This window comes from Nomascus leucogenys, chromosome 8, assembly GCF_006542625.1.
Source record: "Nomascus leucogenys isolate Asia chromosome 8, Asia_NLE_v1, whole genome shotgun sequence".
Taxonomy (NCBI): Eukaryota; Metazoa; Chordata; class Mammalia; order Primates; family Hylobatidae; genus Nomascus; species Nomascus leucogenys.
Genome location: NC_044388.1, coordinates 54,870,903 through 54,898,130, shown reverse-complemented (window position 1 = coordinate 54,898,130; position 27,228 = coordinate 54,870,903). Strand labels below are relative to the sequence as shown.

Genomic DNA, 27,228 nt, shown 5'->3' with positions numbered 1-27,228 from the left:
CGCCCTGTAAGTACCTCAGGTTGTCAGCTGAGACCCAGGAGACCAAGCGGCAAGAGTGAGGGCCAGCAGGTGAGCGGCCTTCAGACAAGAGCAACACAGGCTCTGATGGGCTGGGTTTCTGCTGGGACGTGTGCAGACGGCCTGCATGCACTCTGTCTTCTGCCGCAAGCAAAGAAAGCCTTTCTGGAGGAAGGGAACATATTCCTTGCCACACCATGTTTTGTACTCAGTCCATAGTTACTAGGCAAGAACAGGGGAGGAGGCACCAGCTGGCAAGGTGCAGTGCAGGGGAGGTGCTGTTGCATCAAGGAAGCAACTGTGCTCCCTGAGGAATTTATGGGGTGCTCCTCTGTGGGCCAGATGTGGTCCATGTGGGAGGGAAAGTCAGCCTGAAGGCACTTTAAGACCTTGTCCAGTGGCCAGGATGGAGGAGGTAATGGACTCCTACTAAGTGTCTGCAAGAAGAACTGCAGGCGGGATGAGGGGAAGCAGCTGGTTCCATTGGGAGAAAGGCCATCACCCATTTTGGAAGACAATGGGCAGTTCTTACAAAACCAAACATACTCTTACCATAGGATCCATCATTCACACTCCTTGACATTTACCCAAAGGAGGTGAAAACTCATGTCCATAGAGAAAATGACACACAGATGTGTACAGCAGTTTTACTCATAATTGCCAAAGCTTAGAAGCAATCAAGATGTCCTGCAGGGAGTGAATGGATGAGAAAGCTGTGGTACGCCCATACAATGGAATATTACTCAGCTCTGAAGAAGAAATGAGCTATCAAGTAATGAAAACATATGGAGGAAGCTTAAATGCTATTACCAAGTGAAAGAGGCAAATCTGAAAAGGCTTCTTCATGCACACTGTATGATTCCAATTGTATGCCATTCTGGAAAAGGCAAAACTAGGAAGACAGTAAAAAGATCAGTGGTGCCAGGGATTAGAGGGGAGGGAGGGATAAATGGGTGGAGAACAGAGGATTTGAGGGAACTGAAACCACTCTGTATGATACTATAATGATGGACACATCTCATTATACATTCATCAAAATTTATAGGATGTATAACAGCAAGAGCGAGGTCTAATGTAAACTGTGGGCTTTGAGTGATGATGTGTCAGTGTAGGTTCATCAATTGTAATGAATGTACCACACTGGAGGGGATGTTGATATGGGGGGGCTGTAAATGTGTGGGGCTGTGCATGTGGTGGTCACCTCCTTGGCTACCTGCATTAAGAGTTATGCCTGCACCTTCTTCTCAATTTTGCTGCAAGCCTAAAACTGCACTAAAAAACATTTTGATTAAAAACAAAAAAAACACATCACCCATGTCTCATGCATTGCAGTTAGAAAAATCCAATAGGAGAATCTTTCAAGTACCCAGAAGGTGTCTATGAGAGAAAGAAGCAGCCAGCCATACTTGTCACAAAGATGGCCCTGCTGTAGTGTGGCTCCTTTTCCCTAATCCCCTCTCCCCTGGTTCCCTAATCCCCTCTCCCCTGGTCCTGATTCTGGAGGAATCAAAGACTACAATTGGCAAGCTATGGTGGGAAGGGAATGCTGGGAAGATGGGAAAGAGGGAAGAGGGGCAGTACCCACAGTTCTCTTTGCAGGTGGCAGGAGGAGAGGAGATTTAATATTTAATCAAAGGGCGTTGGCTACTGCCAGGGACTGGATATATTAGTTTCTGAACTGTGACTGTGTTAGCAACTTAAAGTGACAGTAGAACCTGAGAGCGAGCTGAAATGTCATGACAAGTGTTCGGCTAAGGACCTCCAGGCACCTTGCAGAAAAAAACATAAATCATCTCTGGAGGAAAGCATTTCTCTGCAAGCCCCTCTGAATTGCCATGGTTTAAATCCAACCTCATATGAACTCAAAAGTTACCAGCACCCAAGAAAGCAAGAACTCTAATAACTAAGGAACACATCGACTTCTCAAGAGTACATGCAGCATTTGCAAAAATTGACATGCAGTAGTCCTTAAAGCAAGTCTGGAAAAACTACAAAGAATTACTATCAGAGACACATAACATAGAATTATAATGGGAATACTAATTACCAAAACAGAGGGTAAAGTTAAAGAGGTAATTTGAGGAAAATCAAAGTGAATATATGAGAAAAGGATTAAGAATTAGTGAACTACAGAGCCAACTTAAGTTAGGGGAAAAAAGAAAACAGAATAAACTCAAGAAAGCAGCAGGAATGAAAAAATAAAAACAAAGAAAAGTAGAGAAATAAATGAAATAGTAAACTAAGATACACCAGAGAGAATTGACAGTGTCAGAAGTTGTGTTTTGAAAAACACTAACAATACAGATAAAACTCCAATGAGTTTACTCTATGGAAATGAGAGATGGCACAAGTAAACAATTAGGAATAAAAAAAAGGGATATACTCATGAGTACAGAAGACATGATGAAAGAAAATTCTATAAAAAGTTACATGCCAACAATCAGAATATTTAAATAAAAGGACAAATTTCTAGAAACATCTAACTAGCCAAAACTAGTTCAAGGAAAAAATAGCATAAACAATCCTATAATGATTAATTAAAGGTAAAATTAGTAGTTTAAAATATTCTCATAAAGAAACCCAGGCCTGGGCAACATGGCAAAACCCCATCTCTACAAAAAACACAAAAATTAGTTGGGTGTGGTGGCACATGCCTGTGGTTCCAGCTACTTGGGAGGCTGAGGCTGGAGGGATCATTTGTGCCCAGGTGATCGAGGTTGCTCATTCAATTATAATCACACCACTGCACTCCAGCCTGGGTGACAAAGTGAGACCCGGTCAAAAGAAAAGAAACCCAGGCCCGGATCCTTGATAGGTGAGTTTTAGCAATCTTTCAAGGAAGAGATAATTTTACTACTACAGAAGATCTTCCTGAGAGTTAGAAAAAGAAGGTGTTTATTTTCTAAGGCTACTATCATCTTGATTCCAAAACAAGACAAAAATAATATGAACTTATGAACATTGTCACAATATCTTAAATCAAATATTGGTAAATTAAATCCAGCAATGTATGAAAAACATGGTCACATTGGGTTATATTGGGATAAAAATTAGTTTAACAATAGAAAATTATTTTATTGCAATTTATCAATCACCACATTAGAGGAGAAAAGCATTAAGATGATGAAAACAGATGCACACAAAGCACTCGATAATGTTCAACATCTATTCATAATTACCATTACTACCAGTGTAATTTGTAAATTCATTGCAAGCTACGATAGGAATAAATGCAGATTTATAAGCAATGCTAATTCTAAAATGTATGCAGAAAAGCAAATATCCAACAATAACTGAGAAATTCCTGCAGAAGAAAGGGTGCAAGTGGGGATCCTGCCTTATCAGAAATCAAAGTTTAGTATAAAGCTCTAATAATTATTATAATCTAGTATTGGCTCAGATCTACAGAAATATAGATCAATAGAACAGAACTGAGAGCCAGAAACAGACCCCATTCACAGAAATATGATTTGCCCAGTGAAGAAAGAATGGGCTATCCAATAAATGATGTGGAGGTAATTGGCTATTTATGAGGAAAAAAGGAAACTGGATTCCTTCATCACACCATACACCATAATCAATTCCACACGGATTACAGACCTTTACAAAAAAATTGGGAGAATGTCCTTATGTTCTTGCAATAGAAAGGATTTCTTAAACAAGGCATGAAATAAAAGCCATGACAAGAGGATGATATATTTAATCACAAACAGGGCCAGATCATGCACAGCCCCGTAGGCTCAAGAAAGAGACTTGGAGGTCATGCTTGGAAAGGCAGTGGAGGGTTTTGAGCGAGAGTATTATGTGTTTTACACTTTTAAGAACCACTTTGGCTTTGTGAATAATAGACTGTAGGAGGCAGGAATTTGGACGACTGAAAGTAGCTAGCAAGAAGTCTCTTAACAGCAGCCTAGTCGTGAGCTCATGGAGCTTGGATAAGGTGGTTATGGTGGAGACAGACGGAATGGAATCAGAATATATTTTGTAAGAGGAACTCGTAGAGTAGGCATAGATTTTAATTGAATGAGCTAAATCAAAGGTAAGTCAGAAGATTTTTGGCCTGAGCAACTAGGCAGCTGTGATGCTATTTACTGAAATGGAGAATCCAAGGAAGGAACTATTTAATGGGCCGCGGAGAAAGGATCCAGGAGTTGTGTCTTGCCTTTTAGCCAACCAGTCAGCTTGGTAAAGAAGGCATTTAGATGCACTAGTACAGAGCTGAGGTCAGGAGTGGAGATACATAAATTTGGAGAGTCATCAGTATATCGATGGCATTTATAGACATAAATTAGGTAATTTGGCACCATGCCACAGAGGATCTATGTGTCAAACAAAAGCATTTACTCAACCTGGAATATTTATGTGCTCAAAAAATATTTGATGATTAAAAGTTTTGGGGACTACTTGTATTAGATATGTTACTTTCTTACAACTTAATAAACAAGTAAAATTAACACTTTGTCTAGTGGTTCTTATTAATGAATATTAAACTGTCTTAGCATTTGCATTTAGTAACAGAAAACACATCAGACAGAGTTGGGAGAATAGGGTTTTTGTGCTTGCTCTGCTGCTTCTGAGTTATGAGATCTTGAGTAAGTCATTAATCCCTTTTTCTTACAGATTTCTCAAGGGTGTTGGACCAAATGCCTTCTAAGATTCTATGATTACAATGGATGATGCATTATAAAAAGCATTCTTTGTAGCAACATTACCGTTTCCGTTTCAAGGAACTGGCTTTGTTAAAAAAAAGAACATAACAAATCACATGGGGTTAGCAGGAGAAAAGGAAATAGAAGAGCTAAATGTTCTGCACTTGCAGTCAGCAGGATTTAGGAATTGAGAGGAAAGAGAGGGAACTTAGCAAGATGCTGAGGGGGCAGAAGCTTCACTAGGGTTGGTGTGACCAGCAATCCCATGGCAGGGAGGCGAGCCAAAGTGGTTTTGGAACCAGGTTACACTATCCTCATCTGTTGTTTGCATTGCTATGATGTAAATTTCTTTGATCTTCTCCAACCTCCTATATAAAGTCTGCCAAGTGGAGTATTGGTGTGAACATGGGCTTTACTTATTGCTTGTTTTCTGAATTTTGTTTGTTTGGGAGAAAATGAAGAAAAGCCATTTCCATATCTGGATTGATTTGGTACAGAACAGAAGCAGCCTGTAGAGGACTATGCTAGGATCCACACTGACATCCAATTCAGTAGAAGTAGAGGCTTGCAGTCAGGGGTAACCATAAGAATGTGAGGCTCCTCTGGGAAGCCCCAGCCATCATTGATTGGCAGGGTGCCAGACTGGCCGTAAATCTTGGCCCTGGCATTTAATCCAAGGGAGTTAAAAGGTCATGGTGACCCTCAGCTCTCACTGGCTCTCATTGGCTCTCTATGCACAAAACTTGTAGATTCTGAACAATTCTGAGTATTCCACCAGTTCTTCATATAATACTTATGTTGCTATGACAGACTTCTTTGCATTATTTGAGGCAATTCCATCTATGTATTTTTCTACTTCTGATTGGTATTTATATAAAGAGACGCTTAAAACCATTTTTATTTAGTCATTTATATTTTAATCTAGCTTTTAATAGGAATTTGTGGAGAAATGGAACATGAGTTTAAAACAAGCTTGTATTCACAAGTGAATCACATGCTAAAACAAGATTTCTTTCTTCTCTTTTCTTTTCTTTCTTTCCTTTTCTTTCTTTCTCCTTCCTTCCTTCCCCCTTCCCCCCTCCCCCTTTCCCCTCTTCCCCCCTTCCCCTCTTCTTCCCTTCTCCTCTTCCTCTCTTCCCATCTTTCTCTCTCTCTTTCTTTCTTGGAGGGTCTCACTCTGTCACCAAGGCTGGACTGCAGTGGCGTGATCATGGCTCACTGCAGCCTCCACCTTCTGGACTCAAGCAATCCTCCTACCTCAGCCTCCTGAATAGCTGGGACTACAGGTGTGCATAACCACACCTGGCTGGTTTTGTGTGTGTGTGTCTGTGTGTGTGTGTGTGTCTGTGTGTGTGTTTTGTAGAGATGGGTTTTCCCCATGTTGCCCAGGCTAGTCTCCAGCTCCTGGGCAAGTGATCCTCCTGCTTCAGCCTCCCAAAGTGCTGGGATTATAGGCATGAGCAACCACACCCAGTACAACAGGATATTTTCTAATGCAGAAGAACGAATTGTATTTATCTTTTTCTTATGCAAGAACTTTTTGTTTGTTTATCTGTACAGGATGACAAGGAACTATTCAGCATGAAAGGGAAAAAAGACAAAAACTAGAATTCACTGGAAAAAGTGTTAGGGGTTAACCTAAGTTATAAAATTTCCTCTTAGCAATTAGATCTATTGTCCTATTTTCCCCTAATTATTCTAAAATAAAAATTTGAAAACACATGAGTAACATTTTTAATTATTTTATTTTCTGAATGTTCAAATAAAATTTATGTATAAAAAATGTAGTGTGGGCTGGGTGTGGTGGCTTACACCTGTAATCCCATCACTTTGGGAGGCTAAGGTGGGTGGATCATGAGGTCAGGAGTTTGAGACCAGCCCGGTCAACATGGTGAAACCCCATTTCCACTAAAAATACAAAAAATGGCCAGGCGCGGTGGCTCACACCTGTAATCCCAGCACTTTGGGAGGCCAAGGGGGTTGGATCACGAGGTCAGGAGTTCGAGACCAGCCTGGCCAAGATGGTGAAACCCTGTCTCTACTAAAAATACAAAAATTAGCCGGGTATGGTAGCACATGCCTGTAATCCCAGCTACTCCAGAGGTTGAGGCAGGAGAATTGCTTGAACCCGGCAAGCGGAGGTTGCAGTGAGCCGAGATCACGCCACTGCACTCTAGCCTGGGTGACAGAGCAAGACTGTCTCAAAAAAAAAAAAAAATTAGCCGAGCGTGGTGGAGTGCCCCTGTAATCCCAGCTACTCCGGAGGCTGAGGCAGGAGAATCCCTTGAACCCGGGAGGCGGAGTTTGCACCATTGCACTCCAGTTTAGGCAGCAAGAGCAAAACTCCATCTCAAAAAAAAAGAAATGTAGTGTGTTAAGTTCATGCTGAGACATTCTGCAGCCAATACAGTTGAAGGATACAGAGCAGCTCCAGATTGATACATTGGCAAAATCAGGAAGAGCAAATGCACCACCCAGATCTAAATGTCTGCAGACCATTTCATACATACTCCTTTGGAAACATCACTCTGAAAAGATCTTGTCAGCTAAGGAAGAGAACGAGCACATATATAATCATAAACACACACTGATCATGACTATTTAAAAATTAAACCTTATGGTAGCAACACTGATACATAAATTTCTAAAATGTTGCATCTTAGGTTTAGTTGGCAAAGACCATATTTAGAAATAAGGATGAGCTTGGTCTTCCAGGTAGAAATCAGATACACTAAACTACAAAAATAATGGTTTCCTATTGTTTGAAAATACCAGTTTAAGATTGTAAAAATGCATAGATCTTTAATAAAAGAATTGGATGTGCAAGAGTTCTCCCCTTTCAGAGTATTCCTTTTTATTTCAAATGCTAGTTATTGGTTATGCTGTAGGATTTAACTGTTACAGCAAGAAAAGGCGACTATTTAGGGAAGAGGCAGATAAAGGAGAAAGGAATGTATATGTCTTTTTTTTAAGGTACAATAAGCTTAATAGTGTTTTAGGAAGACAAGATAAAAATTATTTAAAGATAGCTTGGTTCTCACTGAATGAAAACAGTAGACTACTGAGTTCTTTTCTGTGAATCTAGTAATCAATGCCTTGGTCGCCATATTGGTAATCTCTAGGGCAGTCACCTTGGTATTCGCCATGTTAGTCATCTGGGTATTCTGTGTGATAATCACTATCACTGATTTTCAAACCATTTGTTTCTGTTGTGAATGATAGGTTCTGTCAGAGCAGCACAGTATTTGCGACCATATACTTGCCCCCCAAGCCCATGCACACCCATTCTTTTCTGGGAAGCCACTTTGTTGGTACCCATCTGTAGAGAAATCGTCAAGTGGTCTACTGGCTATAATATTAGCTTCTGATAGTAGATGGCCCGTCTGGTGCCTGGTGCTAACGTCCCCGCCTGGCTGTCCGCTTTGTTAGTGACCATCTGCAGACAAATTGTGGTGTGGTTAAAAGGTTTGTCAGTTTGCATGTTGGGATCATAAAGATGCCTGTAGTCCCATAAGTTGACATACCTGCCTGGCTGGCACTTCGTTGGTTCCCATCTGCAATCCAATTACAGTTTCAGCAGCTTTTGATTTTCCTTCATCCTAACGTCGTTTGTTTTTCTGCATATTTAACCCTGATGTCCATGGTTGTATCCTTTTGTGCTTGCCAGACCTACTAAGGCAACCAGAGTAGCCTGAACCTGGGTCATATTTCCATCCTAAAAGGATTACTTACTTCAAATATGTCACGTGGCTTCACACCATAAGCCTGAATAGCTTTAATAAAGTTGCCAATATTCTCCGCTGAGGCTGGTTTAATGAGGGCTCATTGACTTTCTTCACTGGGCCTGCCTACAGTTTGTTCATGAATTCACAGAGGAGGATGCCCTCCTTTAAGCCCAGCTGACCTCTGCTATCCAGTTGTGTGAAGATCTTTTGTTTGATAATCCTATTTGGAAGCAATCTTGAACTTGACTTTGGCCAAGAGCCGGTAGGAAGGGCCCTAACTGAAGTCAGCCAAGATAGTTCGGGCAGTGGGAAGAGGCTGCACTCGGGGGTCCTGGTCTCTCGCGCTTGGGTTCCAGGCTGCTGGCCGAAGGAGTGGCCGCCCGGGGATACTCAGAACTGGCTCTCCAGGGCGCGGTGCCGGGGCACGCCTGGGTCCGACGGGGTTTGCAGACGCTCCAGGGCCTCTTCGGATCCTGCTGGCTGCCTCTCTCGCTGTCCGCACGGCGGCTCCCTACAAACTCAACTTTTTATTTTGCCTAAAAACACTGCTTTTTTATTTTTTGCGAGAGATGTAAAAATAAAAATATGCTTCCTAGTTACTTCTACTCTATCTGTTAATCTGTGGAACAAGGGCAGTTGAGAGAAGAGCAAAAACTGGCCAGAGGCTGCAAGCCAGCTCAGAGCTGCTCACGTCGGGGTCTGGTTTGCAAGAATTCCACCTCAGGAGCTGGAAGGGCTAGGGGTGAGGTCTTTGGAAAGCTGGAGAAGAGGAGAGGTGCCAGAAGACAGAAGGGTCTTAGTTTTCTTTAAAAGAGGGAGAAGGTGGAGTTTGCTAACTGATACCAGTGAGTTCATCACGTTTCTCTTTCACCTAATTTTAAAAAATTGTATTCCACGCGTTTACCCGCCATTACTTTTTAACCAATCAAATGTGGGTGTTAGCGCAGGGTCTGGGCAGGAGGCCTGTGCTGGACTTTCAGGCCCACTATGTATTGTCTGTGAGGCTGTGAGCAACGTGACACATTTGCACTTCAGTTTCCCTATTTGTAAAATGGGGATAATAATGTCCCCCACATAGGGCTGTTGCAGGGATTCTGGGAATTAGGAACATACCTGTCAGTGACTAGCACGTTGTAAGCACTATACAATTATTCGTGGAGAAAATCCAGAGATTTTTATTGGATGTTTAGGTGTTCCCCCTGTGTTGTTTTTTTCTTTCTTTCTATTTTATTTTATTTTTTGGTAAGCATAATGTTCTGTTGAACATTTGTTTACAAAACTCTTTGAAAACATATCCAGTTATTTTCTTAAGATAAATTCTTAGCCATGAAAACATTTGGTAAAAAGGTATGTACAATTTTAAGACTTTTGAATTTTATTTCCAGACTAACAGAAAAGCTTTTCCCACTCTTCCTAGCAGTGAAACTGTAGGCATTTCCACTGGAAAAAATAATTATGTGTGTGTGTGTGTGTGTGTCCCAATTTGCTGAGATGTGGGGATGTGGAAATAGTATTTCACTGTTGTTTTAATTTGCATTTATTTGATTAGGGCTCTTTACTTGATTAATGGTTCAAGCCATTCTTCTGTAATTCTGGTCCAGCGAGCTAGCCACTCCCATTATTGCAGGCAGCTCTCTCATTTCTCTCACTGGTGAATATAGATCACCAGTCCTCTCAACCATTTATCATAGGAAATAGTTTTCAGAATAGGTTGCCCTATTCTGAATGTGTTCTAGTTAGTCACTGTCCCTCTTAAAATATGGCTCCAGAATTGAACATGTGTGGTCAGACCAGCTGTTATGTGTGCCAAGGAATAGGATGGTTCAATTGTAATGTGTTTTTCTTTGGAGAATCCATTAGTGTACAGTTTCCTTTGAGTTTCTATTGAATCTTGCAGTGATTTAGGGTGGATTTAGGCCAGAGTAGTTTTGACTAAAGGACTGTTTTTAAAAATTGTGTTTTAAATGGCTTTTTCTCCTTTAACTATTTAATGCTGTTCTAAGACCACACGGTGGAACTAGTGCCATTTGGGCTCTGGATTCTCTCCTTCCATTAGAGTAGCACTGGGTTATATTAGCTATGTTAGCAGCCATCTTATGCTTTGCTTCCTGTAAAGTTGATGGTTAATGGAATGGATTCTTTCTATGTAAAATGATTAAGACATATATAAGAGGAACGGAGGTGGCTGGCTCTGATTCTGAGAGATTTAGCTCAGCTAATGAACAACCTTGGAAAGAGAGAATGGGAAACTTTTTAGTATTCCTCTGATTGCTCTTCTGGTGCGTCAAAGAGATATTAATACCACTGTTGTTTTAAAGCCTTTAAAAATGCACACACCCCATGGTAATTAATGTCGTCTGCTCATTCATTTTATTTACCTGCAAAACTCAAGGATGAAGGTGTGGACTTGTGAAATATTTTGAGAGACAATAAATATTGTACATTTATGTGTGAACCACATTTATATGTGACTCATGCATTCCATATGTTTTATTCCATTCATTCTAAGGTATGGAAGCTATTATGACCTTTGATGAGGCTAAATTCGAGTGTTATTGTTGGAGCTGGGTAATGAGATATACAGAATATTAGACCTAGAGAGGGCGGGTGTGAAGGTAGGAATTGTGAGCAGAGTGAAAGCTTTTTACTAAATGAAGCATCTAATTTGATGCTGAGGACTAAGATTGTAAGAGCTGTCTAGCCTTGAAGCAGAAGTGGAGTACAAATGGAAGAGACAGCTAGCTCTTGCTGAGTCCAGTGGGATCTGGTATGGAGGGGTGAGATGATGTAAAGGCGTCGGCGAGCAAATTCAATTGGATGGGGTTCCCCATTGGTGGTCAACCCGTGTGTACCTCTATGGTTGAAACTGTTGATTCGCCAGGTGGTTTTGTGATTTTATGAGATAATGCCTAACAGGTATGAATCTGAAGTGAGCTAAATCAAAATATCTCTAGGATGGGGGACAAAAGAGGAATAGGCACAGAAATGGAGAATTGTGATCTTAATCAACCAGAGAATCAAACTCACTAAGTGAAGTGTGGTTGGGTTACTATTACCAACTATACTCAGAGTGATTCTTTAATAATGTGACATAATTTGAAAGCCCTTATCAGTTTTATAGGTAAAAGATCTTAATCAAAATGGGGAATTATAACTGTGTATAAAAAATAAAGTGATGCAGGAACTAAAAAGAATTATACTTTTAACTTTAGGAGAAGACACAGATTTACTTTTCATTAAATACTACACCAACCAAGTTCTCTGGCTAAAATTTTCATGACACTGATTAACTTTTGCATTGCAAGTACATTTACTCCCATGTTTCACTGCATATTTTTCTAATATACACTGATGTTTTAAACTTTTTGTTATACACAAAATATCTTACTCATAGAACAGAATTGTTGTATTCAGCAATTGCAAATGCCATTTTGTTGGTGGAATTCTGAATTTGACACATCAGCTTTCCCTAATTGCCCATGGAGTTCAAGAAAGTAGAGTGGTTTCTACATCTTTTTAGTGGTTTACCTGGATTTTGCAAACTCATAGATTCAAAATCTGTTACTATATGAAATAAGTAAGGGATAGCAGAGGAAACATAAAATGAGTCTAATGTAATTGCCACAGCCCTTGAGACCCCCACTCTCTTGGGAGAAGCTTCTGGAACACGTACCTTTTTATGACATATCTGCTTGGAGATGGATGTCTTGCTGTTGGGTTTTCCAGAACATTCTTTTAGGAGGAGCTAGCCTCCCTGCTGAACAGGGGCATTAATTTTTCATGGACTTACACTGTGATGAGGAGCATAAAAAGAATGAGACAGCTTTAGAAAAATAGTACTGAAACAAAATAAAAGAAGTCCTTCTCCGGTTTACACAGAAAATGGAGACTGTTATTGAAATTTTGCTTGTTAGCAGACATGGAAGTTAAATACAGAGCAATTTAATGCAATTAACTCTTTGATGTAAATTTCCTGGGAAAGGAAGAAAGATTTTGCCAAGTCTAGCCCATTTAGAATCAGACTAGATTCTACTTGGAGGCTGCAAATATCACATTTTCACTCTGACAAGCAATTCTGCTTGGTAAAGAGTGGCTTGACCCAGGGTAGGTGCCTACAATGACCCGAGGTAAGTCACTGGCCATGTGAACCTCTGATTCTCCACCTGTTAAACAAGGGAATCTTAAAAGCTTTCTCCGATTATAGAGTTATCCAAATCTACATAAAAAATTTTATCATATAGAACAGTATTTTTTACATTAAATCTGGATTTGCTACTGTTTTCGTAGAAACAGTACTAATACTCACTTTCTTCTTTCTGCTTCTTGATATTTAATCTTACATAAAAAACTGTGATTTTTTCCCGTGTTTCTTAATAGTTACATACTTAAAGTCAGCATGTTGTCCCAAATAACTCCTCAGTCTGTCAAGAACTATTCAATGTCAATTATCTAGAACTTGATCTGCAAATATATAAAAGTCAAAGCCACATTGGTTCTTTTTGCCATCTGGTTTGCCTTTCATTTTTTGGAGCATGGGAACACCAAGTTGAAGTGATTAGGCTCCTCAGTTCATGATAAGTGATCATCACTGGTCATGGCACTGAGGGCTGTGGTAGGGAGCTTCTAAGGTGGCCCCCAGTGATCCCCACTTCCTGGTTCTCATTCCCCCATGCAATACTCTCCCCTTAAGTGTGGGCTGGACTAGTGACTTGCTTCTAATAAATTGAATACAGCAAACATGAGACCATGGCTTCCAACTTGTACATGCTATCTCCTGCTCTGTCACTTGCTCTGAGGAATCAAACTGCTGTGCTGTGGGCTGCCCTATAAAGAGACTCATATGGCAAGGAACCAGCAGCCGTGAAAAACTCAGGCCCTTAGTCCAATAGCCCACAGGGAACTAAATCCTGCGCCTAATAACCATGTTGGTGAGCTTAACAATGGATCCTGAGATTGTCATCTGAACTTTCAGATGAGACTGCAGCCTAACCCTTGACTGGAGTCATCTGAGAGATCATGAGTCAGAAGCATCTAGCTAAGCCATGCCTGGATTCCTAACCCATACAAAGTTTGAGATAATAAACATTTATTGTTGTAAAGCTACTAGAGGCCAGGTGTGGTGGCACATGCCTGTAATTTAGCACTTTGGGAGGTCAAGGTGGCAGGAACACTTGAAGCCAGGAGTTCAAGATCTGCCTAGGCAACAAAGACAGACCCAATTCTACAAAAAATGCTACTGCATTTTAGATAATTCATTATGTAGCAACAAGCGGTATAAGTACTCAGATTTTTAATTAATTATTTTTCTTTTTCATGCCCCAATCCTGCTAATATTCTTGTATCCCACTTAAGCACATGCTGTAATGTTTTTAATACTTTTCCTTAAATACATATGAATGGTTGGAAAATTTTAATGTTGTCTTGTGTTTACATTCTTTATTTATGTAAATAGAACTGTGTTATATATTTTATTCTATGTTTTAACTTTTATTACTTCACTCCATGTTTTTGAGATTTATTCAAATTTCTTATCTAGATATAGCTTACTACTTTTGATTATTGCCTAACATTTCATCATTGGCATTTTAATCATCCATGTTCCAAGTGGCGGACACTTAGGTAACCTCCAGGTACTTGCTGTCAGAAAACAATATTGTAATGAGTACAATCACATCTGTCCTCTTATGGATGTGCCTGTTCATATCTAGGAGTTGATATAGGAGTTGAGATTAATGAGATAATGAGTTGAGATTAATGGATAATTATGAATGCTTTTAGCATTTCTACTTAAATTGGCTGAAATAGTAAGAACCTAAATTGTCTCATGTAACAACAAGTGTTCTAGAGGAAGCATTAGCAGCTCAGTGGCGTAACCAAAGACTCGGGTCAGTTTCATCTTTCTGCTCTACCGTCCTCTGTAAGTCAGTGTTATTTTTCCCACTGGCCACAAGATGATTGTAGCAGCTCTGAACGTCACACACAGGCATGATCACAGTCAGTGTAGAAGAAGAGGGTTATAGCTTCCCATGCATCTCTTTTTATTACAGAGGAAAACTTTTGCCAGAAGTCCGTTAGTGGATGTTTTCTTTGGTCCCATTGACTAGCATTTTATATATATTATAAAAGAGACTGTGGAAGCAAGTGTGTGGAGTTAAAGGACTCTATAGTGGGAGGCACCCTTTACTAACAAGGAAAAATCAGAGAAGCCTGTGTAGAAGTTTCTGTTACATAATGTATATACTATTTATAGCCATTAAATACCCACTGAAAGCTGTATTAGTGTATCAGTCAGTCGTTGTCAAAAGAACGCTGTGAAATAAACTTACACAGAACTAAATGACTTAAAACATGGCAATTTATTATCAGTGATACATCCGTGGGTCAGTTGGGTGTTTAGGCAGGCTTGGCTCTGGGTCAGGGGTCAGCTGGATGTTTAGGTAGGCTTAGCTCTGGGTCAGGTTTAGGTTGGTTCAGGTCTGCACCCTGCATCTCTCTTCCTCTTTGGACTGGTGGACTTTGCTAGGGCGTTTTCTTCTCATGGCAATGGCAGAAACATAAGGGATAAAGCCTAACCAAGCAACCGCATTTTGAGCCTCTGCTCAAGTCACTTCTCTTAACATATTATTGCCCAAAACAAGTCACATGGCCAGGTTTTAAGTCCAGGAGCAGAGAAGTGCACAGGGGTGTCTACCATGAGACCACATTGAGTCATATGGCCAAGCCCAATCAGGAGAGGAGATATACTCTTCTGATGGAAGTGGCAGAGAAGTAGTGAATATATTTGAACAATAATCTCATGTATCATAACCAGTATTCTCTCACACCAGCAGTGCAAGAAGTTTTTGTATGCCAACATCATCACTAACATTTGGTATTTACCAATGTTCACATTTTTGTCAACCAAATGCTCATAAAGTTGTTTTAATTTACATATCAACAATTATTGTTGGATGAAGTTGAGGATTTCTTCATGTATTTATTAACTATTTGAGTTCCTCCTTCTGTGAATTACCTATTATACATTGGACATTTTAAAATTGAGCTTTCTATATGTTCTTGTTAATTTGTAGGAATTCCTTGTATAATGTTGATAATAACCTCCAATTTATTTTAGATATTGCATTCTCTTCTCCCATTCTATCACCTATATGTTAACCCTGTTTGTGATATTCTACATTGAATAGAAACCTTCATTTTTGTTGTAGTCAATTTTTTTTTTCACCTTGTGTTTTTGGAGTGTTATTTGAAAACTCTTTCTGTACATCCTAATGTCACAATATTAAAAAATATTTTTATACAGATTTCATAGTTTCAATTTTCATATCTGGGTTTTTAATCAATTTAGAATTGAATTTTTATATGCCGTGAAGTAGATATTTGTCTTTATGTTGTGAAGTTTTCCTAACATCAGCTACTAAAAAGTTTCATCCTTTCCTCACTCATTTATAATGCCATCTCTGCTACAGAACAAAGTCACACATTTACTTGGGTTTGTTTCTGGGCTTCCCGTTCTGTTCCATTGATCTCTGTCTTGGGCAATGCCAAGACCATATTTTTTTTTCTTTTTAATTACTTAATCTTTGTTGTTTCTTAGTGTCTGGATAAGCAAGTTTCCTTGCTTTGTTCTTCCAGATAGCTTTCTAAATGAATTTGTCAAGTTCATACAAGATTCTGCCAGAATTCTGATTGGAATTGCATTTAATTTATAGATCGATTTGAGGAGAACTATTTTGTTGAAAGTGCATAAAGAGTGATAAGTTTTTGAAGTTAACAAATTGGAATAAATTTCTTTGGGATGATTTTAGATACTCTTTCTTAACTGTTTACAATAAGCCTGGGGTCTCTTAACGTATTCGATTGGTATTATTACAATGGGAGAAAATATATGTCAGGAAATGTGTGTATGTGGGAATTTGGTGAGTTGTAGGTAGCGATCATTCTTTTACCATAACACCCACCCTTTTTTCCTTAAGGTTCTTGATTATAAACACTAGTGTTTGTTCTATTCAGTGATTCATTTAGTTAGTCAAGGGCTAATACCACTTCTAGCTTTGTATTTAACATTCCATGGAGCTATCTATATCTCTTCAAATTTGCCCAGTGTTTCATTTGTTCTGGCTAGGTTACCTAATTATCACCCGATGCTAATGAGACCAAGCTCATTAGAATGGTCTGTTTTAGTCTTTTAGCTTCCTTCTCACCCTAGCTAGCTGTCCTGCAAAGGTACGCTTTTGAGGACAAGGAAAGCCCGGAGAGAGTGTACTTGAAAAAGTTCAAACCCTTCACTGCTCCTGGAAAATACCCTAGTCATGCACTTGCTAATAGACTCATTTTCATATATAAAGGACAAGACCTGATCATTATTTGTAGCTCATTTAGGGTAGTTAATGAGGAGTAGCCTAATTAGGAGGCTGGAAAAAGTATAGCACAAAGGTGGTCTTGAATTGGCTTACTCATCTTTGTCCGGAACGTCTGCTCATCTTTTTTTAACCTACCAAAAGGGAGTATGAAGGGATGACCCATTTGAATATTTAGCAACATGTTAAATCCAGTTCAGATTCCATATTGTAGGTTTAAAAAAACCCACTGTTTAAAGAGTGCATTTCTAACATATAATTCACTGAGAGGATAAACATGCCTTTCAATGTTCTATTTAAGATAAAAACTGTATTAAATGAGCCCAGAATTGTTAAACTTAGCTCTGTAAATGTTCAGCAATTTTATATTTTTCCTTTGCTTTGTCTGCATATCTCCTTTTTCTTTCAAACCTTGGTTGGGTTCTTTTTAAAGTCACTGTCTTTTAAATCATGTAATTTTGAGTAACAAGACAGCTAGGTGACATATTGCAATATTGAAATTGTTGAGTCAGGTCTTCTTCATAATTTCACAACTGTTAAAATTCCCACATTGGAAAATATGACTAATTCCCTCTAATTCTCAAAACTCTTCTCCAGAGAAAAATCACATTTTGTGCTACTCAAATGCCATAGAAACAGCTCCCTCATGGCTCCTCTGTTAGCTCAGTGTGGGGCTAACCTCGTGGTAGGTTGATGCTTGTAAGCAATTGTTTGGATGCATTGAAAGCTCTTCTCGTAAGTGTGCCTGAGAGACAAACAGGGCAAAAACCACTGTACAGACCTGAGATGGACATTTTTAGAAAGAAATGCTTTGTGTACAGTTCAAACTGGTGGGTTCACGCTTTTTAAAGTGCTTTTTAAATTCCCCCTAGAAGTTGTCCAAGTTCCTCCTGCATTCTCCAGATTGCTGAGAGATGGTAGAGACCTCAGAGATTTTTGGATACATGTGTGGTCACTGCGTTTCTTTTGGCAAAATAACTGGAGCCATAGGCCCAGCTGAAATCGCTGTTTGACTTGCTTGTAGATATTTACAGACACTGGTATTTCTGAGAGCTGAAGACATGTCTTCCTCAATTGTCTAATGCAGTCCTCACAACCACCCAATGAAGCAGGCGTTAGTACCTTCCCTGTTTTACAGATGATAGGTGCTGGACTGTTAACCTTATTTTGTATATGGGAAAACTGAATCTGACAAATTTCATTCTTTGCTCCTTATAGCAGATGATGTCTGTGCATTGCCCAATCATTGCTACTTTCCTTTGTGCCATTCTTGCGTGCCTGCTGACTTGAGGGGGCTTTCTTCTTCCACAATCTCAGGGTGCTCGAGCCTCCCTGGCATGGACAACCTGAGAGCTGGAAGTGCCAGGGGAATTCACATCTGCTTGGGGTGACCTTATCCAGTGGCTGATGGCTACAGGAGTCTGAAAGCCTCAGCTCCCTTGCATGGCAGAACAGGCCTTACACTCTTGAGCTCCTTGCAGCCTAACCCTCTGCGAGACTTTGCCTGAGTGAGTTCACCTTCTTGCTTGGCCTCTTCCCTTCCCAGCTCTGCTCCCTGCTCTTACTGGCTTCCTCTAAGAGCACGTTCAAAAAGTCATTTGCACAGGAATCCTCCTCTCATGATCTGCTTCTGGAGAGCCCAACCTAAGATGCTCCTCTTTCCTATGGTTTTATGGGACAGGATGTTCTTGGAGCATGTTCTTGTGAGATTTAGGTTAATACATTCAAACTTGCAGAAGGTGTGAGTCTTGGAAATTTTAAAAAAGAAAGAAAACTAAATCTAAACCTTTACATGCCTTTTTTCCCCCCCATCGTGCATCTCACCTGGGGATACTTGAAGGTTTTGTTTAACTTTCCATTTACTCATTCCAGGAAATAGTCATGTACCATATGGTTTTCAGTTGCATTGTTCAAGGAAGAAAAGCTGGATATTTTTATTTTTAAGGCATCCTCTTTCTTTGATTCGGTCAAGTTGTTCTTCATACTTACTCTACCCCCAAACCATACTCTATCCTTCCAGTTTATCTGATAGTTCTTTCTGAGGTAAGGAGTCCATCTGCCTTTTATTTATTTACTTATTTATTTATTTATTTATTTAGAGACAGGCAGGGTCTCACCCTGTTGCCCAGGCAGCAATGCAGTGGTATGATCATGGCTCACTGCAGCCTTGACCTCCTAGGTTCAAGTGATCCTCCCACCTCAGCCTCCTGAGTTAGTTGGGACTATAGGTGTGCACCACCACACCCGGGTCATTTTTGTATTTTTGGTAGAGCTACAGTTTCACCATGTTGTCCAGGCTGCTTTCCAACTCCTGGGCTCAAGCAATCTGCCCGCCTCAGCCTCCCGAAGCGCTGGGATCACAGGTGTGAGCCACCATTCCCCGCCCTGCCTTTTAAAGTGGAATGAAACCTATCACAGCATAAAATTTATTCCTATGAGAAATGTGATTTATCCTGGGGCAAGAAGTGGTTAGGACTAGATACCAAGAGAAGCAAGCTCAGCTCTCGGAAATCTGGGACATGGAGGATGGGGGACAGGCTGACAGGTTTTGGGAGAAAAGTGTGTATGTTTGTGTCTGTGTGTGTTAAAAGAACCGTGTGGGTAAAGAACTCTAACCTAGTGAGCCCAAGTCAGCATGGCATGGAGTGATGAGAGGGAGACAGAGAGAGAGAGTAACAGAGAGTCCACTCTCCTCTGCACCGCAACACTGGGAAACGGTGGTGCTGGCAGCATTTCTCAATGGCTACAGTGAGGGTATGCACAGGTTTCAGTGGAGGCGTCTACCCTGTACTCAGTTTACCGGAGATCCCAGTAGCGAGGTAAGATGGCACGAGACCAAATACTGTGTTTCACAAGTGACACCATGTGACAGCCACAGTGACAACTGCCCCAAATAGCAGGATTCTCCTAGGGACTCTTCTCTGGATGCTGAGGGATCAGCGTTAAATTTTATTGTTTTTGGAGTTAGACCAGGGTAATGTTTCTCATTCTCTCTGTAACCTTTATACAGTTTGCTAGTATGGTGTAGGGGCTCTGTTTTTTCTTTCTTTTTTTTTTAAATTATACTTTAAGTTCTAGGGTACATGTGCACAAAGTGCAGGCTTGTTACATATGTATATATGTGCCATGTTGATGTGCTACACCCATTAACTCGTTGTTTACATTAGGTATATCTCCTAATGTGACACATATACACCATGGAATACTATGCAGCCATAAAAAAGGATGAGTTCATGTCCTTTGTAGGGACATGGATGCAGCTGGAAACCATCATTCTGAGCAAACTATCGCAAGGACAGAAAACTAAACACTGCATGTTCTCACTCATAGGTGGGAATTGAACAATGAGAACACTTGGACACAAGATGGGGAACATCACACACCAGGGTCTGTTTTTTCATATGTTTTTACTTAGAACCTGCCTAAGACTGTAAAACCCTAATCTCTTGAAACGAGGTGTCTCCTGCCTTTGGTATTTATGCTGCGGACTTTGGGATGCTTCCTCTGTTTCTGAACTTGGAGACAGGGCCCTTCTGTTAGCTCTTCTAGCCTTCCCTCAGAAGCAGGCACTTAGTAGTGACACATTTTCTGTTTATTGGCTGCAAGAAGAAGTCTGCTTTCAGTGTGAGGCTCTGAAAAAGTTCGTGTCCTATTTTCTGAATTCCTCCTGTTCTCCATGCCTTCAGGGAAATGCGTGTTCTCTTTTCTAGATCAGCTCTGATTCTGCGCCCGATCCAGGCAGCGTGCCCATGGTTTCCTGAGTCCTTAGATAGCTCGTATCTGACCTACCCTCTCTTACCCAGTGATGAGGTAAAAAGAGCCGAAAAATCTTGAAGCCAACAGATGGCTGTTTCAGAGACTCACCTCTGATCCCTGCTAGTTTGGTGACTTTGAACACACATCACTTAAACTCTTTGAAACTGCTTTTCCTCTTTAAAAAAGGGGGATAATAATACTCCTGCTTTTATTTTAAGAATTTAATGTGTTAATGTATTGAAAACAACTTATAAAGTGTAAAATACTTATTATAGTCAAGGCACGATTATGTTTTATTATGTTGTACACAGCTCAGATTCAACTGTTTCACTGTATCTAGATTTTAGGACTCTGAAAGTTAAGAGCCATTATTTTAAGAGTGTCTTGAAATGCTTTGGAATAAGAATTCATGTAAGGAAATACAGGATATGGAAGAATCTTCCAGAATGCAGACTGAGGAGACTCCTGAAGACAGAAGTCCTCGAACACGACTTGTTCTTCCTGTTGTTGTCTGTGCTAAAAGGAGACTCGGGCAGAGAGGCTGAGGAAACAGCCGAGAGAAATAAGTGTGCGTGTGTGTGTGACTGTGCGTGTTTGAGTGTGTGTGTGTGAGAGAAAGAGCATGTGCGTTTGCATGTGTGAGTTTGTGGTGCATATGTTTGTGTGTGAGTGTGTGTGTGTGTGAGAGAGTGCGTATTTGCATATGTGAGTTTGTGGTGCATATGTGCTTGTGTGAGTGTGTGTGTGAGTCTGTGTGAGTGCAGTGAGGAGAAGGAGGAACTGCACGGTGGTAAATATTTTATATAATTTATATTATTTTCTTTTTCTTCTACCAACCCTATGAGACAGGTATTACTATTTCTCACCTTTTTTGCATTAAAAAAATTGTGATAAAAACATACAACATAAAATTTACCAATCTTTATTTTGCAATGGATCGCCTGACCTTTTTCATCTTGCAAAACAGAAATCTATACGCATTGAACAGCAATTTTTCATTTCCCCCTCTGCCAGCCCCTGACAATCATCATCCTACTATGTATGAATTTGGCTGCTGTAGGATTTAGAGAGTATTTGTATTTTTGTGCCTGGCTTATTACACTTAGCTTAATGTCCCCAAGGTTTAACCATGTTGTAGTATGTGTTAGAATTTCCTTCATTTTTAAGGCTGAATAATATTCCATTGTGTGTTAATATTTCCTTTTTGTAGATGAGGAAGCATGGTGAGATCCAGTTACCTCCCTCAGACTACTTAGCAGGGAAACTAGAATTTTAACCCAATTGTGACTTGCTCCGAAACCTGAGCTCCTCCTGCCACATTCAGCTGCCTCCACAGAGGATTCACTGAGTGTGCGGCTGCAAATCCTCGTGCTTCCAGAATCTCCCCCTGCTCCCACCACTCCATCATATTTTACAGCATGAAGGAAATTACTTTGTTGAAAGTATGAAATGTAAGCCCAGTGTGACCTCACCAGAGACTACTGGTCTCCTGGGCTGTGAGCTTGTACCATTTGAGAAAAGAAGGTTTAGAGAACAGGTCTCCAGGATGCCTTTTCCAAGGTACACTTGCCATCTCATGTCAAGGTTTTCTGCAGTGTATATTTGGGGGAGGGAGAGGCTGAGGAGGGAGGCAATGTTTGGGTGAGCTGTGCATATAGGCAAGGCTGAGCAAGGGAGGAAGAAGAAAGATACCCTGAGAATGCATCTACCAACATGTAGGGATGTCCATCATATATTGCTAACTGAAAAAACTCTAGTTGGCCGGGTGCGGTGGCTCACACCTGTAATCCCAGCACTTTAGGAGGCCGAGGCGGGTGGATCACCTGAGGTCAGAGTTCAAGACCAGCCTGGCCAACATAGTGAAACCCCATCTCTACTAAAAATACAAAAAATTAGCTGGGTGTGGTGGCGGGTGCCTGTAGTCCCAGCTACTCAGGAGAAGCTAAGGCAGGAGAATCGCTTGAACCTGGGAGGCGGAGGTTGCAGTGAGCCAAGATCGTGCCATTGCACTCCAGCCTGGGCGACCAGAGCAAAACTCCATCTGAAGACAAAAACAAAAACAAACAACAACAACAAAACTGTAGTTGTGAACTGTTCTGTGGTCTGATACTATTTCAGAATTGCAAAGAGACAAAAATCACATCCAAGTGTTGATATTCGTGGATGTGAATTGGTGTGTGTAGGAAGAGGTTGTTACAGGAAACTAATGAGATGACTGTGTGTCCAGCACAGAGTTGCTCTCTAAAGTATGTGGTGAACGCAGGAAGGCATGGCATCGGGAACTCTGGCATGCCAAAGGCCTGTTTTCTTTCTTTTTTATCTTCAGCTTTTATTTTGAGTTCCGAGGTACATGTGCAGGATGTGCAGGTTTGTTACATAGGTAAACGTGCCATGGTGGTTTGCTGCACAGATCATCCCATGACCTAGGTATTAAGCCCAGCATCCATTAGCTATTCTTCCTGATGCTCTCCCTCCCCCACTTTCTCCCTCCAACAGATCCCAGTGTGTGTTGTTTCCCCACCATGTGTCCATGTGTTCTCATCATTCAGCTCCCACTTGAAAGTGAGAACATGCGGTGTTTGGTTTTCTGTTCTTGAATTAGTTTGCTGGGGATAATGGCTTCCAACTTCATCCATGTCCCTACAAAGGACATGATCTTGTTCCAAAGGCTCATTTTCAAGAAGGCTCCTGGACCCCTTGGGACTAAGTATAAATTTCATTAGTGAAATAAACTCAAAATCTTTACTGATTTTGAATAATATATCTCTTCCCAATCTACAAGATTTTGCATAATATGTCTCCTCCCAATCTCTCTAATGTTTTCTTGGGCCACTTACTTCCTCTTGTTAATGTCTGACCAGATTGGTCTTCTTCTAGTTTCTTCCGTGTCAAAGTCTTTCCTACCCTAGGTCCCTGGCATGTGCTGTTTCCTCTGCCTGGAAGCCATGTACCTCACTCTCTGCCTGACTCCTGCTCAGCATTTGGGTCTCAGCTTCTGTGTCATCTTTTCACAAAAGCCTACCCTGACCACTGTATCCAGTTTTGGTGTCCCTCCTACCTGATAACTTTCTACCTCAGTTCTTGTGTTTGTGTTTTTTACAGCGCTTTTAAAACTTGCAAGCATTTTATTGACTGGTGTTGTTTTTATGTTTGCTGCCTCCTTCCCTGGATAGGAAGTAGGGTGGGAGCTACAGCCATGACGTTCCCATTAGGTACTTGGTGCTCAACACACCTCAATACAGCCTTGCTGGATGAATGCACCCAACACCAGGCTTGCAAGGGTATGACATAGTGGAAAAATAATCCCCAATGTCTGGCATAGATCCTGTTCCATAAGTATTTGTTAAATTTAAAAAAGGAAATTTGAGGGCAATGCAGAGGAAGAAGCAGTGAATGAAGGAAAGAGGAGGATCTACTTGTGGTGAGAATTCCACAGAGAAGTGGGCAATTCGTGCTGAACTGAGGGAAGAGCCGAAGGAGTAAGGAGCCATTTGGGGACCAGGCATTGGGTAGGTACAGGGTAATGTGAGCAGACTCTGGAAACTTGGCACGAGGCCAAACACTGTACACTACCCCCCATAGAGGCCACTTTTGGAAGCCAAGAGTTGGAGCTTCTTGGAAAATAAGTCATGAAAGGTCAAGTGAAAGGCCTGGAACTTTGAAAGAGGTGCTTTTCCTTTGGCATAGGCAGAGTTGCTTGCAGTGTGAGGGACCCAGTGATTGGAGCCCAGGGTTGTCAGAGACCAGGTCAGCAAGCAGGGTCAGGGACAGTGGGACCCAGGAAATGCATAGTGCAGGCCTGGACAGGGATCACCCAGCAGAGGGCCCTCTGGAAGGTACCCTGCCTGGAATCCCAGTGCTCTTGCCCCTGACAATCAAAGGCTGACACTGTGCTGGATTCCCCAGGCAGGAGAGCTAGCATGCAGCTGAGAGGTTTGAAGCTGCAGTCACAAACCCACATCTGAAAAGCAAAAAGCTACACTCGGGGAGTTTGAGCACCACCATCTCTTGTTGATGATCTGAGCTCATGAGATTTTTCATGGTTCTGGGGGAAAGAAGTTGCAAACAGCATCTTCTCTGCATCCAGCAAGTTATTAAGAAAAAGCACAATCAGAGCAAGGGAGGTGGGACTGGGGCTTACCCTCTTGAGACCTGTTCCACTGCGTGGCTCCTCACGGCTTCCCACTGCCCTTGACCTGTGCTTGTTTTGGCCCTCACCATGATGTGGTGAGCCCTTCTGACCTTCCAGACCCTCTCCGTGAGGCACCACTGTTAGTTCCAATTTTAAGAGGAGGAAACAGACTCAGAGGAGTTGAAGAATGAAGATCAGATCTTCCCACTTGCTGGAGACTCATGCTGTGTCTCCCGTGGATTTTAAAGAGGAGAGTGATGTGAGTTAGAATAGCTGAGCCATCTATGTGGGTGTGGCCTGAACACTGGCTCTCAGATTTGTGGGTTTTGGTGCTTGGTTTCACTGTGTAAGGTAAGAGAAGAGAATTGCTTCCCGAGCAGGTCTTCCTGGGATGCAATTTTCTATGCCCTGGGAACTGTGGGTTCTATGCCCTGGCCTTCTGGGGTTTGGAGACAGTGTGAAGGAGAGGAAGATACCCCCTCTGACAGACATCGCTGGGGTAATCTGAGCTTTCGACCTGGATGCTGTGTGTTCTCCTTAATTAATGCAGGGAACCCAGTGTCCTTCCAGAGAGAGCTCATGGCATCAGAGATTGCACCGTCCAGAACTCAAACAGGAAGAGACTTAGGTTAACAGAGGTGGACACTCTAGAAAAACTGATAAGATCAATCTTGCATAACGAAAGTGTGCATTATCACAATTTGTAAAATTTCTCAGCTTATTTTTTTGGACGGAGTCTCACTCTGTCGCCAGGCTGGAGTGCAGTGGTACGATTTCAGCTCACTACAACCTCCTGGGTTCAAGTGATTCTCCTGCCTCAGCCTCCTGAGTAGCTGGGACTACAGGCATGCACCACCATGCCCAGCTAATTTTTGTATTTTTAGTAGAGATGGGGTTTCACCATACTGGCCAGGATGATCTTGATCTCTTCACGTTGTGATCCGCCTGCCTCAACCTCTCAAAGTGCTGGGATTATCAGCATGAGCCACAGCGCCTGGCCTTTCTTGACCATGTTTGATCCAAAATTCTTCTGCTAAAGATACCAATCTTATGAGAAGCTTTTATGTGATTTGATATGAGAAATGGTTATTGTGGTGAAAACAAATAGGAATTTTAGAAAATGCTTTTTTTCCAATCAGCAAGCCTCACCCTCCATTCTCATAGGCTTTGTCAAGAAAATGCCATTCTCGTACAACTGTTGAAAATCACTGGATATTTCTTACAGAGGATGGATGGAATGCCTTATGGTAGTGATTTCTGGAAAAGGGGACTTGAAAAAGGCTGTGCCAGAAATATTTGGTGAGATTGTTAAAAATGACATTGCTGGACTCTGCTTCGTGAGGTCTGATTGAGTTGGTTGGGCTGGACTAAGGAAACTGTGTAATCAGAGCTCTCCAAGATGATTCGCCCACACTTGGGAACCAGTGACATAGGGCAGGCAGAGGATTTGGCAGAGGCATTTTCTTCATACACAGGGTCTCTGGGATGCCTTCTTCCCACCGCCTCCTGCAACCAAGCCTGCCTCTCTAGGGAAAGGCTACAGAAAACGTCCCCTGGAGTCAGCAGTCTTCCTTCACCCAGTTAAATCCCTATTAGTAAAATAAAATGTAGCTCTTAAAAAAATAAAAGTTCATTTTGCAGAAGTCCAACTGAGGGGAATTCAATTAATGTGGAAATGCGTTCATATAACTCATCACCCATCCTACTAAGCTGCCTTCAGACCTGTCATCTAAGGCAGGAAGAGCTTCTGTCAGCCAGATGGAAACTGGGTCATGAAGTGTGTGAAACACGAGGCTTTTCCCCAGGGCATCTCTGAGCTCAGACATCCAGGGAGTGAGACATATATAAAATCCACCCATTGACTGTTGGGATTCAGCAGAGCTCATTAATTTTTCAGGAGACCACACGCTGTCTTGGGCAAGCTGTCTGCCTTCTCACCTGCTCACTGGGGTTAGGTCCTGCAATTGCCAGTCCAACACTGGTTAGAAATGGGCTCTTATGGCCAAAGTCTCCTCCTCGCTCCTTTTCTCTTTCCTCTTGCCAGCTTGTGGCTGGGAGGCTCATCATCTCACCCGAATAGGATAGAGATGGAACCTCTAGTCTTAACCTCTTTCAACAGCCCTGTGTCTGAATTTCTTCTTGCCCGCTGAGTACTTCTCAAATTTGGACGTGTTGTCTACCAGGTCAGCAGGCGGGGTCATTGACGCTGGGACCCAGGAAATGCATAGGGCAGGCCTGGACAGGGATCACCGGGGGCCCTCTGGAAAGGTGCCCTGCCTAGAATCCCAGTGCTCTTGCCCCTGGCACTCAAAGGCTGACACCGTGCTGGATTCCCAGAACAGGAGAGCTAGCATGCAGCTGAGAGGTTTGAAGCTGCAGTCACAAACCCACATCTAAAGAGCAAAAACTAGAATCGGGGGGAGTTTGCAGTGCAGCTCAGACTCAGGGGGAAATGATCATCTCTTGTTGATGATCTGAGCTCATGAGATTTTTTTATGGTTCTGGGGGAAAGAAGTTGCAAACAGCTCAAGCAGCTCTTCCCTCTGAATTTCCTGTTTCCACCGTGCTTCTTTCCTTGGCTCCTTTGCGCT

At 41.6% G+C, this 27,228-nt stretch overlaps 1 pseudogene; it reads right to left on the bottom strand.

The window, feature by feature from the left end:
* Positions 1 to 7,748: 7,748 nt before the first annotated feature.
* On the bottom strand, positions 7,749 to 26,704 carry LOC100587768 (annotated as a pseudogene).
* Positions 26,705 to 27,228: the final 524 nt, after the last annotated feature.